General features: G+C 29.6%; 1 protein-coding gene across 1 annotated transcript in view; it reads right to left on the bottom strand.

Moving 5' to 3' along the window:
• Positions 1-18,986, bottom strand: part of LOC130446216 (TWiK family of potassium channels protein 7-like) — a 149,677-nt gene that overhangs the window by 104,840 nt on the left and 25,851 nt on the right. The gene's annotated exons all lie outside the window — the stretch shown is intronic.

Genomic DNA, 18,986 nt, shown 5'->3' with positions numbered 1-18,986 from the left:
ATAATATATAAAACGGAAGTTTCATCACCAAAATTTCGATAATGCAATTTCTAATAAGGTTTTTTCGTTTGTTTACGCTATTCAAGAGATCTCGAGAATTCGAAAGATCTAGAATGCGATTATAATATATAAAACGGAAGATCCATCTGGAATATATCTTAGATAGATGTACCACCACGACGAAATTCTGCAAACTGATTGTTGACAATCTTGTGTGATGTTGTTTCATTACCAAAATTTCGATAATGCAATTTCTAAGAAGTTTTTTTCGTTTGTTTACGTTATTCAAGAGATCTCGAGAATTCGAAAGATCTAGAATGTGATTATAATATATAAAACGGAAGTTTCATCACCAAAATTTCGATAATGCAATTTCTAATAAGATTTTTTCGTTTGTTTACGTTATTCAAGAGATCTCGAGAATTCGAAAGATCTAGAATGTGATTATAATATATGAAACGGAAGTTTCATCACCAAAATTTCGATAATGCAATTTCTAATAAGATTTTTTCGTTTGTTTACGTTATTCAAGAGATCTCGAGAATTCGAAAGATCTAGTTTGTGATTATAATATATGAAACGGAAGATCCATCTGGAATATTTCTTAGATAGACGTACCACCACGACGAAATTCTGCAAACTGATTGTTGACAATCTTGTGTGATGGTGTTTCATTACCAAAATTTCGATAATGCAATTTCTAATAAGGTTTTTTCGTTTGTTTACGTTATTCAAGAGATCTCGAGAATTCGAAAGATCTAGAATGTGATTATAATATATGAAACGGAAGTTTCATCACCAAAATTTCGATAATGCAATTTCTAATAAGATTTTTTCGTTTGTTTACGTTATTCAAGAGATCTCGAGAATTCGAAAGATCTAGAATGTGATTATAATATATAAAACGGAAGTTTCATCACCAAAATTTCGATAATGCAATTTCTAATAAAGTTTTTTCGTTTGTTTACGTTATTCAAGAGATCTCGAGAATTCGAAAGATCTAGAATGCGATAATAATATATAAAACGGAAATTTCATCACCAAAATTTCGATAATGCAATTTCTAATAAAGTTTTTTCGTTTGTTTACGTTATTCAAGAGATCTCGAGAATTCGAAAGATCTAGAATGCGATTATAATATATAAAACGGAAGTTTCATCACCAAAATTTCGATAATGCAATTTCTAATAAGGTTTTTTCGTTTGTTTACGTTATTCAAGAGATCTCGAGAATTCGAAAGATCTAGAATGCGATTATAATATATAAAACGGAAGTTTCATCACCAAAATTTCGATAATGCAATTTCTAATAAGGTTTTTTCGTTTGTTTACGTTATTCAAGAGATCTCGAGAATTCGAAAGATCTAGAATGCGATTATAATATATAAAACGGAAGTTTCATCACCAAAATTTCGATAATGCAATTTCTAATAAGGTTTTTTTGTTTGTTTACGTTTTTCTAGAGATCTCGAGAATTCGAAAGATCTAGAATGCGATTATAATATATAAAACGGAAGTTTCATCACCAAAATTTCGATAATGCAATTTCTAATAAGGTTTTTTCGTTTGTTTACGTTATTCAAGAGATCTCGAGAATTCGAAAGATCTAGAATGCGATTATAATATATAAAACGGAAGTTTCATCACCAAAATTTCGATAATGCAATTTCTAATAAAGTTTTTTCGTTTGTTTACGTTATTCAAGAGATCTCGAGAATTCGAAAGATCTAGAATGCGATAATAATATATAAAACGGAAGTTTCATCACCAAAATTTCGATAATGCAATTTCTAATAAAGTTTTTTCGTTTGTTTACGTTATTCAAGAGATCTCGAGAATTCGAAAGATCTAGAATGCGATTATAATATATAAAACGGAAGTTTCATCACCAAAATTTCGATAATGCAATTTCTAATAAGGTTTTTTCGTTTGTTTACGTTATTCAAGAGATCTCGAGAATTCGAAAGATCTAGAATGCGATTATAATATATAAAACGGAAGTTTCATCACCAAAATTTCGATAATGCAATTTCTAATAAGGTTTTTTCGTTTGTTTACGTTATTCAAGAGGTCTCGAGAATTCGAAAGATCTGGAACGCGATTATAATATATAAAACGGAAGTTTCATCACCAAAATTTCGATAATGCAATTTCTAATAAGGTTTTTTCGTTTGTTTACGTTATTCAAGAGATCTCGAGAATTCGAAAGATCTAGAATGTGATTATAATATATAAAACGGAAGTTTCATCACCAAAATTTCGATAATGCAATTTCTAATAAGATTTTTTCGTTTGTTTACGTTATTCAAGAGATCTCGAGAATTCGAAAGATCTAGAATGTGATTATAATATATAAAACGGAAGTTTCATCACCAAAATTTCGATAATGCAATTTCTAATAAGATTTTTTCGTTTGTTTACGTTATTCAAGAGATCTCGAGAATTCGAAAGATCTAGAATGTGATTATAATATATAAAACGAAAGTTTCATCACCAAAATTTCGATAATGCAATTTCTAATAAGATTTTTTCGTTTGTTTACGTTATTCAAGAGATCTCGAGAATTCGAAAGATCTAGAATGTGATTATAATATATAAAACGGAAGATCCATCTGGAATATAACTTAGATAGATGTACCACCACGACGAAATTCTGCAAACTGATTGTTGACAATCTTGTGTGATGGTGTTTCATTACCAAAATTTCGATAATGCAATTTCTAAGAAGTTTTTTTCGTTTGTTTACGTTATTCAAGAGATCTCGAGAATTCGAAAGATCTAGAATGTGATTATAATATATAAAACGAAAGTTTCATCACCAAAATTTCGATAATGCAATTTCTAATAAGATTTTTTCGTTTGTTTACGTTATTCAAGAGATCTCGAGAATTCGAAAGATCTAGAATGTGATTATAATATATAAAACGGAAGATCCATCTGGAATATAACTTAGATAGATGTACCACCACGACGAAATTCTGCAAACTGATTGTTGACAATCTTGTGTGATGGTGTTTCATTACCAAAATTTCGATAATGCAATTTCTAAGAAGTTTTTTTCGTTTGTTTACGTTATTCAAGAGATCTCGAGAATTCGAAAGATCTAGAATGTGATTATAATATATAAACCGGAAGTTTCATCACCAAAATTTCGATAATGCAATTTCTAATAAGATTTTTTCGTTTGTTTACGTTATTCAAGAGATCTCGAGAATTCGAAAGATCTAGAATGTGATTATAATATATAAAACGGAAGTTTCATCACCAAAATTTCGATAATGCAATTTCTAATAAGATTTTTTCGTTTGTTTACGTTATTCAAGAGATCTCGAGAATTCGAAAGATCTAGAATGTGATTATAATATATAAAACGAAAGTTTCATCACCAAAATTTCGATAGTGCAATTTCTAATAAGGTTTTTTCGTTTGTATATGTTATTCAAGAGATCTCGAGAATTCGAAAGATCTAGAATGCGATTATAATATATAAAACGGAAGTTTCATCACCAAAATTTCGATAATGCAATTTCTAATAAGATTTTTTCGTTTGTTTACGTTATTCAAGAGATCTCGAGAATTCGAAAGATCTAGAATGTGATTATAATATATAAAACGGAAGTTTCATCACCAAAATTTCGATAGTGCAATTTCTAATAAGATTTTTTCGTTTGTTTACGTTATTCAAGAGATCTCGAGAATTCGAAAGATCTAGAATGTGATTATAATATTTAAAACGGAAGTTTCATCACCAAAATTTCGATAGTGCAATTTCTAATAAGGTTTTTTCGTTTGTTTATGTTATTCAAGAGATCTCGAGAATTCGAAAGATCTAGAATGCGATTATAATATTTAAAACGGAAGTTTCATCACCAAAATTTCGATAATGCAATTTCTAATAAGGTTTTTTCGTTTGTTTACGTTATTCAAGAGGTCTCGAGAATTCGAAAGATCTGGAACGCGATTATAATATATAAAACGGAAGTTTCATCACCAAAATTTCGATAATGCAATTTCTAATAAGGTTTTTTCGTTTGTTTACGTTATTCAAGAGATCTCGAGAATTCGAAAGATCTAGAATGCGATTATAATATTTAAAACGGAAGTTTCATCACCAAAATTTCGATAATGCAATTTCTAATAAGGTTTTTTCGTTTGTTTACGTTATTCAAGAGGTCTCGAGAATTCGAAAGATCTGGAACGCGATTATAATATATAAAACGGAAGTTTCATCACCAAAATTTCGATAATGCAATTTCTAATAAGATTTTTTCGTTTGTTTACGTTATTCAAGAGATCTCGAGAATTCGAAAGATCTAGAATGTGATTATAATATATAAAACGGAAGTTTCATCACCAAAATTTCGATAATGCAATTTCTAATAAGATTTTTTCGTTTGTTTACGTTATTCAAGAGATCTCGAGAATTCGAAAGATCTAGAATGTGATTATAATATATAAAACGGAAGTTTCATCACCAAAATTTCGATAATGCAATTTCTAATAAGGTTTTTTCGTTTGTTTACGTTATTCAAGAGATCTCGAGAATTCGAAAGATCTAGAATGCGATTATAATATATAAAACGGAAGTTTCATCACCAAAATTTCGATAATGCAATTTCTAATAAGGTTTTTTCGTTTGTTTACGCTATTCAAGAGATCTCGAGAATTCGAAAGATCTAGAATGCGATTATAATATATAAAACGGAAGATCCATCTGGAATATATCTTAGATAGATGTACCACCACGACGAAATTCTGCAAACTGATTGTTGACAATCTTGTGTGATGTTGTTTCATTACCAAAATTTCGATAATGCAATTTCTAAGAAGTTTTTTTCGTTTGTTTACGTTATTCAAGAGATCTCGAGAATTCGAAAGATCTAGAATGTGATTATAATATATAAAACGGAAGTTTCATCACCAAAATTTCGATAATGCAATTTCTAATAAGATTTTTTCGTTTGTTTACGTTATTCAAGAGATCTCGAGAATTCGAAAGATCTAGAATGTGATTATAATATATAAAACGGAAGTTTCATCACCAAAATTTCGATAATGCAATTTCTAATAAGGTTTTTTCGTTTGTTTACGCTATTCAAGAGATCTCGAGAATTCGAAAGATCTAGTTTGTGATTATAATATATGAAACGGAAGATCCATCTGGAATATATCTTAGATAGACGTACCACCACGACGAAATTCTGCAAACTGATTGTTGACAATCTTGTGTGATGGTGTTTCATTACCAAAATTTCGATAATGCAATTTCTAATAAGGTTTTTTCGTTTGTTTACGTTATTCAAGAGATCTCGAGAATTCGAAAGATCTAGAATGTGATTATAATATATGAAACGGAAGTTTCATCACCAAAATTTCGATAATGCAATTTCTAATAAGATTTTTTCGTTTGTTTACGTTATTCAAGAGATCTCGAGAATTCGAAAGATCTAGAATGTGATTATAATATATAAAACGGAAGTTTCATCACCAAAATTTCGATAATGCAATTTCTAATAAAGTTTTTTCGTTTGTTTACGTTATTCAAGAGATCTCGAGAATTCGAAAGATCTAGAATGCGATTATAATATATAAAACGGAAGTTTCATCACCAAAATTTCGATAATGCAATTTCTAATAAAGTTTTTTCGTTTGTTTACGTTATTCAAGAGATCTCGAGAATTCGAAAGATCTAGAATGCGATTATAATATATAAAACGGAAGTTTCATCACCAAAATTTCGATAATGCAATTTCTAATAAAGTTTTTTCGTTTGTTTACGTTATTCAAGAGATCTCGAGAATTCGAAAGATCTAGAATGCGATTATAATATATAAAACGGAAGTTTCATCACCAAAATTTCGATAATGCAATTTCTAATAAAGTTTTTTCGTTTGTTTACGTTATTCAAGAGATCTCGAGAATTCGAAAGATCTAGAATGCGATAATAATATATAAAACGGAAATTTCATCACCAAAATTTCGATAATGCAATTTCTAATAAAGTTTTTTCGTTTGTTTACGTTATTCAAGAGATCTCGAGAATTCGAAAGATCTAGAATGCGATTATAATATATAAAACGGAAGTTTCATCACCAAAATTTCGATAATGCAATTTCTAATAAAGTTTTTTCGTTTGTTTACGTTATTCAAGAGATCTCGAGAATTCGAAAGATCTAGAATGCGATAATAATATATAAAACGGAAATTTCATCACCAAAATTTCGATAATGCAATTTCTAATAAAGTTTTTTCGTTTGTTTACGTTATTCAAGAGATCTCGAGAATTCGAAAGATCTAGAATGCGATTATAATATATAAAACGGAAGTTTCATCACCAAAATTTCGATAATGCAATTTCTAATAAGGTTTTTTTGTTTGTTTACGTTTTTCTAGAGATCTCGAGAATTCGAAAGATCTAGAATGCGATTATAATATATAAAACGGAAGTTTCATCACCAAAATTTCGATAATGCAATTTCTAATAAGGTTTTTTCGTTTGTTTACGTTATTCAAGAGATCTCGAGAATTCGAAAGATCTAGAATGCGATAATAATATATAAAACGGAAATTTCATCACCAAAATTTCGATAATGCAATTTCTAATAAAGTTTTTTCGTTTGTTTACGTTATTCAAGAGATCTCGAGAATTCGAAAGATCTAGAATGCGATTATAATATATAAAACGGAAGTTTCATCACCAAAATTTCGATAATGCAATTTCTAATAAAGTTTTTTCGTTTGTTTACGTTATTCAAGAGATCTCGAGAATTCGAAAGATCTAGAATGCGATAATAATATATAAAACGGAAATTTCATCACCAAAATTTCGATAATGCAATTTCTAATAAAGTTTTTTCGTTTGTTTACGTTATTCAAGAGATCTCGAGAATTCGAAAGATCTAGAATGCGATTATAATATATAAAACGGAAGTTTCATCACCAAAATTTCGATAATGCAATTTCTAATAAGGTTTTTTCGTTTGTTTACGTTATTCAAGAGATCTCGAGAATTCGAAAGATCTAGAATGCGATTATAATATATAAAACGGAAGTTTCATCACCAAAATTTCGATAATGCAATTTCTAATAAGGTTTTTTCGTTTGTTTACGTTATTCAAGAGATCTCGAGAATTCGAAAGATCTAGAATGCGATTATAATATATAAAACGGAAGTTTCATCACCAAAATTTCGATAATGCAATTTCTAATAAGGTTTTTTTGTTTGTTTACGTTTTTCTAGAGATCTCGAGAATTCGAAAGATCTAGAATGCGATTATAATATATAAAACGGAAGTTTCATCACCAAAATTTCGATAATGCAATTTCTAATAAGGTTTTTTCGTTTGTTTACGTTATTCAAGAGATCTCGAGAATTCGAAAGATCTAGAATGCGATTATAATATATAAAACGGAAGTTTCATCACCAAAATTTCGATAATGCAATTTCTAATAAAGTTTTTTCGTTTGTTTACGTTATTCAAGAGATCTCGAGAATTCGAAAGATCTAGAATGCGATAATAATATATAAAACGGAAGTTTCATCACCAAAATTTCGATAATGCAATTTCTAATAAAGTTTTTTCGTTTGTTTACGTTATTCAAGAGATCTCGAGAATTCGAAAGATCTAGAATGCGATTATAATATATAAAACGGAAGTTTCATCACCAAAATTTCGATAATGCAATTTCTAATAAGGTTTTTTCGTTTGTTTACGTTATTCAAGAGATCTCGAGAATTCGAAAGATCTAGAATGCGATTATAATATATAAAACGGAAGTTTCATCACCAAAATTTCGATAATGCAATTTCTAATAAGGTTTTTTCGTTTGTTTACGTTATTCAAGAGGTCTCGAGAATTCGAAAGATCTGGAACGCGATTATAATATATAAAACGGAAGTTTCATCACCAAAATTTCGATAATGCAATTTCTAATAAGGTTTTTTCGTTTGTTTACGTTATTCAAGAGATCTCGAGAATTCGAAAGATCTAGAATGTGATTATAATATATAAAACGGAAGTTTCATCACCAAAATTTCGATAATGCAATTTCTAATAAGATTTTTTCGTTTGTTTACGTTATTCAAGAGATCTCGAGAATTCGAAAGATCTAGAATGTGATTATAATATATAAAACGGAAGTTTCATCACCAAAATTTCGATAATGCAATTTCTAATAAGATTTTTTCGTTTGTTTACGTTATTCAAGAGATCTCGAGAATTCGAAAGATCTAGAATGTGATTATAATATATAAAACGAAAGTTTCATCACCAAAATTTCGATAATGCAATTTCTAATAAGATTTTTTCGTTTGTTTACGTTATTCAAGAGATCTCGAGAATTCGAAAGATCTAGAATGTGATTATAATATATAAAACGGAAGATCCATCTGGAATATAACTTAGATAGATGTACCACCACGACGAAATTCTGCAAACTGATTGTTGACAATCTTGTGTGATGGTGTTTCATTACCAAAATTTCGATAATGCAATTTCTAAGAAGTTTTTTTCGTTTGTTTACGTTATTCAAGAGATCTCGAGAATTCGAAAGATCTAGAATGTGATTATAATATATAAAACGAAAGTTTCATCACCAAAATTTCGATAATGCAATTTCTAATAAGATTTTTTCGTTTGTTTACGTTATTCAAGAGATCTCGAGAATTCGAAAGATCTAGAATGTGATTATAATATATAAAACGGAAGATCCATCTGGAATATAACTTAGATAGATGTACCACCACGACGAAATTCTGCAAACTGATTGTTGACAATCTTGTGTGATGGTGTTTCATTACCAAAATTTCGATAATGCAATTTCTAAGAAGTTTTTTTCGTTTGTTTACGTTATTCAAGAGATCTCGAGAATTCGAAAGATCTAGAATGTGATTATAATATATAAACCGGAAGTTTCATCACCAAAATTTCGATAATGCAATTTCTAATAAGATTTTTTCGTTTGTTTACGTTATTCAAGAGATCTCGAGAATTCGAAAGATCTAGAATGTGATTATAATATATAAAACGGAAGTTTCATCACCAAAATTTCGATAATGCAATTTCTAATAAGATTTTTTCGTTTGTTTACGTTATTCAAGAGATCTCGAGAATTCGAAAGATCTAGAATGTGATTATAATATATAAAACGAAAGTTTCATCACCAAAATTTCGATAGTGCAATTTCTAATAAGGTTTTTTCGTTTGTATATGTTATTCAAGAGAACTCGAGAATTCGAAAGATCTAGAATGCGATTATAATATATAAAACGGAAGTTTCATCACCAAAATTTCGATAATGCAATTCCTAATAAGATTTTTTCGTTTGTTTACGTTATTCAAGAGATCTCGAGAATTCGAAAGATCTAGAATGTGATTATAATATATAAAACGGAAGTTTCATCACCAAAATTTCGATAGTGCAATTTCTAATAAGATTTTTTCGTTTGTTTACGTTATTCAAGAGATCTCGAGAATTCGAAAGATCTAGAATGTGATTATAATATTTAAAACGGAAGTTTCATCACCAAAATTTCGATAGTGCAATTTCTAATAAGGTTTTTTCGTTTGTTTATGTTATTCAAGAGATCTCGAGAATTCGAAAGATCTAGAATGCGATTATAATATTTAAAACGGAAGTTTCATCACCAAAATTTCGATAATGCAATTTCTAATAAGGTTTTTTCGTTTGTTTACGTTATTCAAGAGGTCTCGAGAATTCGAAAGATCTGGAACGCGATTATAATATATAAAACGGAAGTTTCATCACCAAAATTTCGATAATGCAATTTCTAATAAGGTTTTTTCGTTTGTTTACGTTATTCAAGAGATCTCGAGAATTCGAAAGATCTAGAATGCGATTATAATATTTAAAACGGAAGTTTCATCACCAAAATTTCGATAATGCAATTTCTAATAAGATTTTTTCGTTTGTTTACGTTATTCAAGAGGTCTCGAGAATTCGAAAGATCTGGAACGCGATTATAATATATAAAACGGAAGTTTCATCACCAAAATTTCGATAATGCAATTTCTAATAAGATTTTTTCGTTTGTTTACGTTATTCAAGAGATCTCGAGAATTCGAAAGATCTAGAATGTGATTATAATATATAAAACGGAAGTTTCATCACCAAAATTTCGATAATGCAATTTCTAATAAGATTTTTTCGTTTGTTTACGTTATTCAAGAGATCTCGAGAATTCGAAAGATCTAGAATGTGATTATAATATATAAAACGGAAGTTTCATCACCAAAATTTCGATAATGCAATTTCTAATAAGGTTTTTTCGTTTGTTTACGTTATTCAAGAGATCTCGAGAATTCGAAAGATCTAGAATGTGATTATAATATATGAAACGGAAGATCCATCTGGAATATATCTTAGATAGACGTACCACCACGACGAAATTCTGCAAACTGATTGTTGACAATCTTGTGTGATGGTGTTTCATTACCAAAATTTCGATAATGCAATTTCTAATAAGGTTTTTTCGTTTGTTTACGTTATTCAAGAGATCTCGAGAATTCGAAAGATCTAGAATGTGATTATAATATATGAAACGGAAGATCCATCTGGAATATATCTTAGATAGACGTACCACCACGACGAAATTCTGCAAACTGATTGTTGACAATCTTGTGTGATGGTGTTTCATTACCAAAATTTCGATAATGCAATTTCTAATAAGGTTTTTTCGTTTGTTTACGTTATTCAAGAGATCTCGAGAATTCGAAAGATCTAGAATGTGATTATAATATATAAAACGGAAGTTTCATCACCAAAATTTCGATAATGCAATTTCTAATAAGATTTTTTCGTTTGTTTACGTTATTCAAGAGATCTCGAGAATTCGAAAGATCTAGAATGTGATTATAATATATAAAACGGAAGTTTCATCACCAAAATTTCGATAATGCAATTTCTAATAAGGTTTTTTCGTTTGTTTACGTTATTCAAGAGATCTCGAGAATTCGAAAGATCTAGAATGCGATTATAATATATAAAACGGAAGATCCATCTGGAATATATCTTAGATAGATGTACCACCACGACGAAATTCTGCAAACTGATTGTTGACAATCTTGTGTGATGGTGTTTCATTACCAAAATTTCGATAATGCAATTTCTAAGAAGTTTTTTTCGTTTGTTTACGTTATTCAAGAGATCTCGAGAATTCGAAAGATCTAGAATGTGATTATAATATATAAAACGGAAGTTTCATCACCAAAATTTCGATAATGCAATTTCTAATAAGATTTTTTCGTTTGTTTACGTTATTCAAGAGATCTCGAGAATTCGAAAGATCTAGAATGTGATTATAATATATAAAACGGAAGTTTCATCACCAAAATTTCGATAGTGCAATTTCCAATAAGGTTTTTTTGTTTGTTTACGTTATTCAAGAGATCTCGAGAATTCGAAAGATCTAGAATGCGATTATAATATATGAAACGGAAGATCCATCTGGAATATAACTTAAATAGATGTACCACCACGACGAAATTCTGCAAACTGATTGTTGACAATCTTGTGTGATGGTGTTTCATTACCAAAATTTCGATAATGCAATTTCTAAGAAGTTTTTTTCGTTTGTTTACGTTATTCAAGAGATCTCGAGAATTCGAAAGATCTAGAATGTGATTATAATATATAAAACGGAAGTTTCATCACCAAAATTTCGATAATGCAATTTCTAATAAGATTTTTTCGTTTGTTTACGTTATTCAAGAGATCTCGAGAATTCGAAAGATCTAGAATGTGATTATAATATATAAAACGGAAGTTTCATCACCAAAATTTCGATAATGCAATTTCTAATAAGGTTTTTTCGTTTGTTTACGTTATTCAAGAGATCTCGAGAATTCGAAAGATCTAGAATGTGATTATAATATATGAAACGGAAGATCCATCTGGAATATAACTTAAATAGATGTACCACCACGACGAAATTCTGCAAACTGATTGTTGACAATCTTGTGTGATGGTGTTTCATTACCAAAATTTCGATAATGCAATTTCTAAGAAGTTTTTTTCGTTTGTTTACGTTATTCAAGAGATCTCGAGAATTCGAAAGATCTAGAATGTGATTATAATATATAAAACGGAAGTTTCATCACCAAAATTTCGATAATGCAATTTCTAATAAGATTTTTTCGTTTGTTTACGTTATTCAAGAGATCTCGAGAATTCGAAAGATCTAGAATGTGATTATAATATATAAAACGGAAGTTTCATCACCAAAATTTCGATAATGCAATTTCTAATAAGGTTTTTTCGTTTGTTTACGTTATTCAAGAGATCTCGAGAATTCGAAAGATCTAGAATGTGATTATAATATATAAAACGGAAGTTTCATCACCAAAATTTCGATAATGCAATTTCTAATAAGATTTTTTCGTTTGTTTACGTTATTCAAGAGATCTCGAGAATTCGAAAGATCTAGAATGTGATTATAATATATAAAACGGAAGTTTCATCACCAAAATTTCGATAATGCAATTTCTAATAAGGTTTTTTCGTTTGTTTACGTTATTCAAGAGATCTCGAGAATTCGAAAGATCTAGAATGCGATTATAATATATAAAACGGAAGTTTCATCACCAAAATTTCGATAATGCAATTTCTAATAAGATTTTTTCGTTTGTTTACGTTATTCAAGAGATCTCGAGAATTCGAAAGATCTAGAATGCGATTATAATATATAAAACGGAAGTTTCATCACCAAAATTTCGATAATGCAATTTCTAATAAGATTTTTTCGTTTGTTTACGTTATTCAAGAGATCTCGAGAATTCGAAAGATCTAGAATGTGATTATAATATATAAAACGGAAGTTTCATCACCAAAATTTCGATAGTGCAATTTCCAATAAGGTTTTTTCGTTTGTTTACGTTATTCAAGAGGTCTCGAGAATTCGAAAGATCTGGAACGCGATTATAATATATAAAACGGAAGTTTCATCACCAAAATTTCGATAGTGCAATTTCCTATAAGGTTTTTTCGTTTGTTTATGTTATTCAAGAGATCTCGAGAATTCGAAAGATCTAGAATGCGATTATAATATTTAAAACGGAAGTTTCATCACCAAAATTTCGATAATGCAATTTCTAATAAGGTTTTTTTGTTTGTTTACGTTATTCAAGAGATCTCGAGAATTCGAAAGATCTAGAATGCGATTATAATATATAAAACGGAAGATCCATCTGGAATATATCTTAGATAGACGTACCACCACGACGAAATTCTGCAAACTGATTGTTGACAATCTTGTGTGATGGTGTTTCATTACCAAAATTTCGATAATGCAATTTCTAAGAAGTTTTTTTCGTTTGTTTACGTTATTCAAGAGATCTCGAGAATTCGAAAGATCTAGAATGTGATTATAATATATAAAACGGAAGTTTCATCACCAAAATTTCGATAATGCAATTTCTAATAAGATTTTTTCGTTTGTTTACGTTATTCAAGAGATCTCGAGAATTCGAAAGATCTAGAATGCGATTATAATATATAAAACGGAAGTTTCATCACCAAAATTTCGATAATGCAATTTCTAATAAAGTTTTTTCGTTTGTTTACGTTATTCAAGAGATCTCGAGAATTCGAAAGATCTAGAATGCGATTATAATATATAAAACGGAAGTTTCATCACCAAAATTTCGATAATGCAATTTCTAATAAAGTTTTTTCGTTTGTTTACGTTATTCAAGAGATCTCGAGAATTCGAAAGATCTAGAATGTGATTATAATATATAAAACGGAAGTTTCTTCACCAAAATTTCGATAGTGCAATTTCCAATAAGGTTTTTTCGTTTGTTTACGTTATTCAAGAGATCTCGAGAATTCGAAAGATCTAGAATGTGATTATAATATATAAAACGGAAGTTTCATCACCAAAATTTCGATAATGCAATTTCCAATAAGATTTTTTCGTTTGTTTACGTTATTCAAGAGATCTCGAGAATTCGAAAGATCTAGAATGTGATTATAATATATAAAACGGAAGTTTCATCACCAAAATTTCGATAATGCAATTTCTAATAAGATTTTTTCGTTTGTTTACGTTATTCAAGAGATCTCGAGAATTCGAAAGATCTAGAATGTGATTATAATATATAAAACGGAAGTTTCTTCACCAAAATTTCGATAGTGCAATTTCCAATAAGGTTTTTTCGTTTGTTTACGTTATTCAAGAGATCTCGAGAATTCGAAAGATCTAGAATGTGATTATAATATATAAAACGGAAGTTTCTTCACCAAAATTTCGATAGTGCAATTTCCAATAAGATTTTTTCGTTTGTTTACGTTATTCAAGAGATCTCGAGAATTCGAAAGATCTAGAATGTGATTATAATATATAAAACGGAAGTTTCATCACCAAAATTTCGATAATGCAATTTCTAATAAGGTTTTTTCGTTTGTTTACGTTATTCAAGAGATCTCGAGAATTCGAAAGATCTAGAATGTGATTATAATATATAAAACGGAAGTTTCATCACCAAAATTTCGATAGTGCAATTTCCAATAAGGTGTTTTCGTTTGTTTACGTTATTCAAGAGATCTCGAGAATTCGAAAGATCTAGAATGTGATTATAATATATAAAACGGAAGTTTCATCACCAAAATTTCGATAATGCAATTTCTAATAAGGTTTTTTCGTATGTTTACGTTTTTCTAGAGATCTCAGGAATTCGAAAGATCTAGAGTGTGATTATAATATATAAAACGGAAGATCCATCTGGAATATATCTTAGATAGACGTACCACCACGACGAAATTCTGCAAACTGATTGTTAACAATCTTGTGTGATGGTGTTTCATCACCAAAATTTCGATAGTGCAATTTCCAATAAGGTTTTTTCGTTTGTTTACGTTATTCAAGAGATCTCGAGAATTCGAAAGATCTAGAATGTGATTATAATATATAAAACGGAAGTTTCATCACCAAAATTTCGATAATGCAATTTCTAATAAAATTTTTTCGTTTGTTTACGTTATTCAAGAGATCTCGAGAATTCGAAAGATCTAGAATGTGATTATAATATATAAAACGGAAGTTTCTTCACCAAAATTTCGATAGTGCAATTTCCAATAAGGTTTTTTCGTTTGTTTACGTTATTCAAGAGATCTCGAGAATTCGAAAGATCTAGAATGTGATTATAATATATAAAACGGAAGTTTCATCACCAAAATTTCGATAATGCAATTTCTAATAAGGTTTTTTCGTTTGTTTACTTTATTCAAGAGATCTCGAGAATTCGAAAGATCTAGAATGCGATTATAATATATAAAACGGATGTTTCATCACCAAAATTTCGATAATGCAATTTCTAATAAGGTTTTTTCGTTTGTTTACGTTATTCAAGAGATCTCGAGAATTCGAAAGATCTAGAATGTGATTATAATATATAAAACGGAAGTTTCATCACCAAAATTTCGATAATGCAATTTCTAATAAGGTTTTTTCGTTTGTTTACGTTATTCAAGAGATCTCGAGAATTCGAAAGATCTAGAATGTGATTATAATATATAAAACGGAAGTTTCATCACCAAAATTTCGATAGTGCAATTTCCAATAAGGTGTTTTCGTTTGTTTACGTTATTCAAGAGATCTCGAGAATTCGAAAGATCTAGAATGTGATTATAATATATAAAACGGAAGTTTCATCACCAAAATTTCGATAATGCAATTTCTAATAAGGTTTTTTCGTATGTTTACGTTTTTCTAGAGATCTCAGGAATTCGAAAGATCTAGAGTGTGATTATAATATATAAAACGGAAGATCCATCTGGAATATATCTTAGATAGACGTACCACCACGACGAAATTCTGCAAACTGATTGTTAACAATCTTGTGTGATGGTGTTTCATCACCAAAATTTCGATAGTGCAATTTCTAAGAAGGTTTTTTCGTTTGTTTACGTTATTCAAGAGATCTCGAGAATTCGAAAGATCTAGAATGTGATTATAATATATAAAACGGAAGTTTCATCACCAAAATTTCGATAGTGCAATTTCCAATAAGGTTTTTTCGTTTGTTTACGTTATTCAAGAGATCTCGAGAATTCGAAAGATCTAGAATGTGATTATAATATATAAAACGGAAGTTTCATCACCAAAATTTCGATAATGCAATTTCTAATAAGGTTTTTTCGTATGTTTACGTTTTTCTAGAGATCTCAGGAATTCGAAAGATCTAGAGTGTGATTATAATATATAAAACGGAAGATCCATCTGGAATATATCTTAGATAGACGTACCACCACGACGAAATTCTGCAAACTGATTGTTAACAATCTTGTGTGATGGTGTTTCATCACCAAAATTTCGATAGTGCAATTTCTAAGAAGGTTTTTTCGTTTGTTTACGTTATTCAAGAGATCTCGAGAATTCGAAAGATCTAGAATGTGATTATAATATATAAAACGGAAGTTTCATCACCAAAATTTCGATAGTGCAATTTCCAATAAGGTGTTTTCGTTTGTTTACGTTATTCAAGAGATCTCGAGAATTCGAAAGATCTAGAATGTGATTATAATATATAAAACGGAAGTTTCATCACCAAAATTTCGATAATGCAATTTCTAATAAGGTTTTTTCGTATGTTTACGTTTTTCTAGAGATCTCAGGAATTCGAAAGATCTAGAGTGTGATTATAATATATAAAACGGAAGATCCATCTGGAATATATCTTAGATAGACGTACCACCACGACGAAATTCTGCAAACTGATTGTTAACAATCTTGTGTGATGGTGTTTCATCACCAAAATTTCGATAGTGCAATTTCTAAGAAGGTTTTTTCGTTTGTTTACGTTATTCAAGAGATCTCGAGAATTCGAAAGATCTAGAATGTGATTATAATATATAAAACGGAAGTTTCATCACCAAAATTTCGATAGTGCAATTTCCAATAAGGTTTTTTCGTTTGTTTACGTTATTCAAGAGATCTCGAGAATTCGAAAGATCTAGAATGTGATTATAATATATAAAACGGAAGTTTCATCACCAAAATTTCGATAATGCAATTTCTAATAAGGTTTTTTCGTATGTTTACGTTTTTCTAGAGATCTCAGGAATTCGAAAGATCTAGAGTGTGATTATAATATATAAAACGGAAGATCCATCTGGAATATATCTTAGATAGACGTACCACCACGACGAAATTCTGCAAACTGATTGTTAACAATCTTGTGTGATGGTGTTTCATCACCAAAATTTCGATAGTGCAATTTCTAAGAAGGTTTTTTCGTTTGTTTACGTTATTCAAGAGATCTCGAGAATTCGAAAGTTCTAGAATATGATTATAATACATAAAACGGAAACGAAACTTTTTTTGAACTTCACACAGTCGCTTATAAGCGTGAAATTTTGAACAGTTGAAATGAAACGGGACAGTATTTTTTCGGTAACGAAAAACCGTTGGAAAACGGAAGATTTTTTTGAAAATATTCACTAAATAACAATTCACTGCCAGTTTTTTTCAATAATTTCACGTTTTATCAAAAATCAGTTCCTGTTTTTCGAATTTATAAGATTGACAGATAATTTTTAGTGGATTTGGTATTGCACAGTTGAATTCTCTCCATTAGTAATATGTCATTGTAGAAAGACATCCATTCAACATGTACGTTATTTACGTCGTAATGTCCCAGAATTTACATCGTTTATCACGTACCCTCTCAGTCCTTAGTCGTCGTTGAAGACGCGAATGTTTTGAATAATAATCGTTAGGAAAGGTGTGTGTGATTATTCAGTATTACAAAGGGAAATACAGGACATCATAACTCAAATATTTAAAGGATTAACAGCAATAACAATAAGATTTAATATCTATACACAGACCCTGTGACAGTTAATTCCATAAAATATGATATTTATTTCGAAATACATTAAAATTCAAATGGTAATGTTATATTTAAAAAGAAAATAATAAATCGACGAGCTTGTTTTGAAGATTTATTGATTTCGTTTATAAAAAGTTTAGCAAAATACGATGAGTGGCTATTAAATAACTAAACTAGCGTTTAAGCAGCTACCGCCATCTCTATGTCAGGCCAGGTACTTCTGGAACCATCCTGGTAAGTACAGATTATCCAACATTGAATTATTTTCTGCTCAGGTCTCAAACTCGAACGAGGTTTGTTGAACCACTCTGATGAGATAATAGCGTCGAAACTATTTCTCCTATGAAGAACGGTAAAATATATTTTCGAAATTATTTCAAAGAAAGAATAGTAGGAATCGTTCATTTTGTTATATTGTACACTTCATTTACCATCGGATTCGCAGTTGGAAGTGAAGATGGCGTCAATTAGAATTCGCTGGGGAATAATTACATGAACCAAATAGCGATGCTATTTGACGTTGTCTTCTGTTCAGGTCTCAAACTCGAACGAGGGTTGTTAAATCGCTCGGATGAGACGTAATAACGTCGAAACTAGTCAGTGGTTTCAAACCCCCCCTTGAAACTGCGAGCAATCGATAATAATCGATTATATTTTCTTACTTGTAATGAATACATTCTATTGGTAAATATACGACACAAAAAAGTTCGATATTCCAAAGAAAAAATAGGAAAACGTGATATCCAAATGAAAAATTAATATAACGCATGAAAATGTTGTCGGTTCGGAAAAAGGCCATCTGATATTTGTATGTACCTTTCCCAGAGTGGACAAATTTTACTGAAAGAACGACAAAATGTCTGATTTATTAAACCCCAAATCGAATACTATAGCAAGGGACTGTCGTTCCTTTAGAAAACCAGTTGAAACTTGTTTACTCGGGATTTTTAAGAAGGAACCTCACGTTTTGAATACAAAAAGTAATCTCGAGTATATATCAGTCGATATTTATAAAAATTTTGATGGTTTAACGAGATCAGTTCACTGCATCAACAACTTTTAGGAAGTGATTGAATTTTCTTAATTAGCTGTAGCTTTTTTGATCAAAATTACATACTGAATAAATTTATTATATCCC

Source organism: Diorhabda sublineata, chromosome 7 (genome assembly GCF_026230105.1).
Source record: "Diorhabda sublineata isolate icDioSubl1.1 chromosome 7, icDioSubl1.1, whole genome shotgun sequence".
Lineage (NCBI taxonomy): Eukaryota > Metazoa > Arthropoda > Insecta > Coleoptera > Chrysomelidae > Diorhabda > Diorhabda sublineata.
Note: the sequence above shows the minus strand (reverse complement) of the source record. Positions and strands in the feature narration are given on the sequence as shown.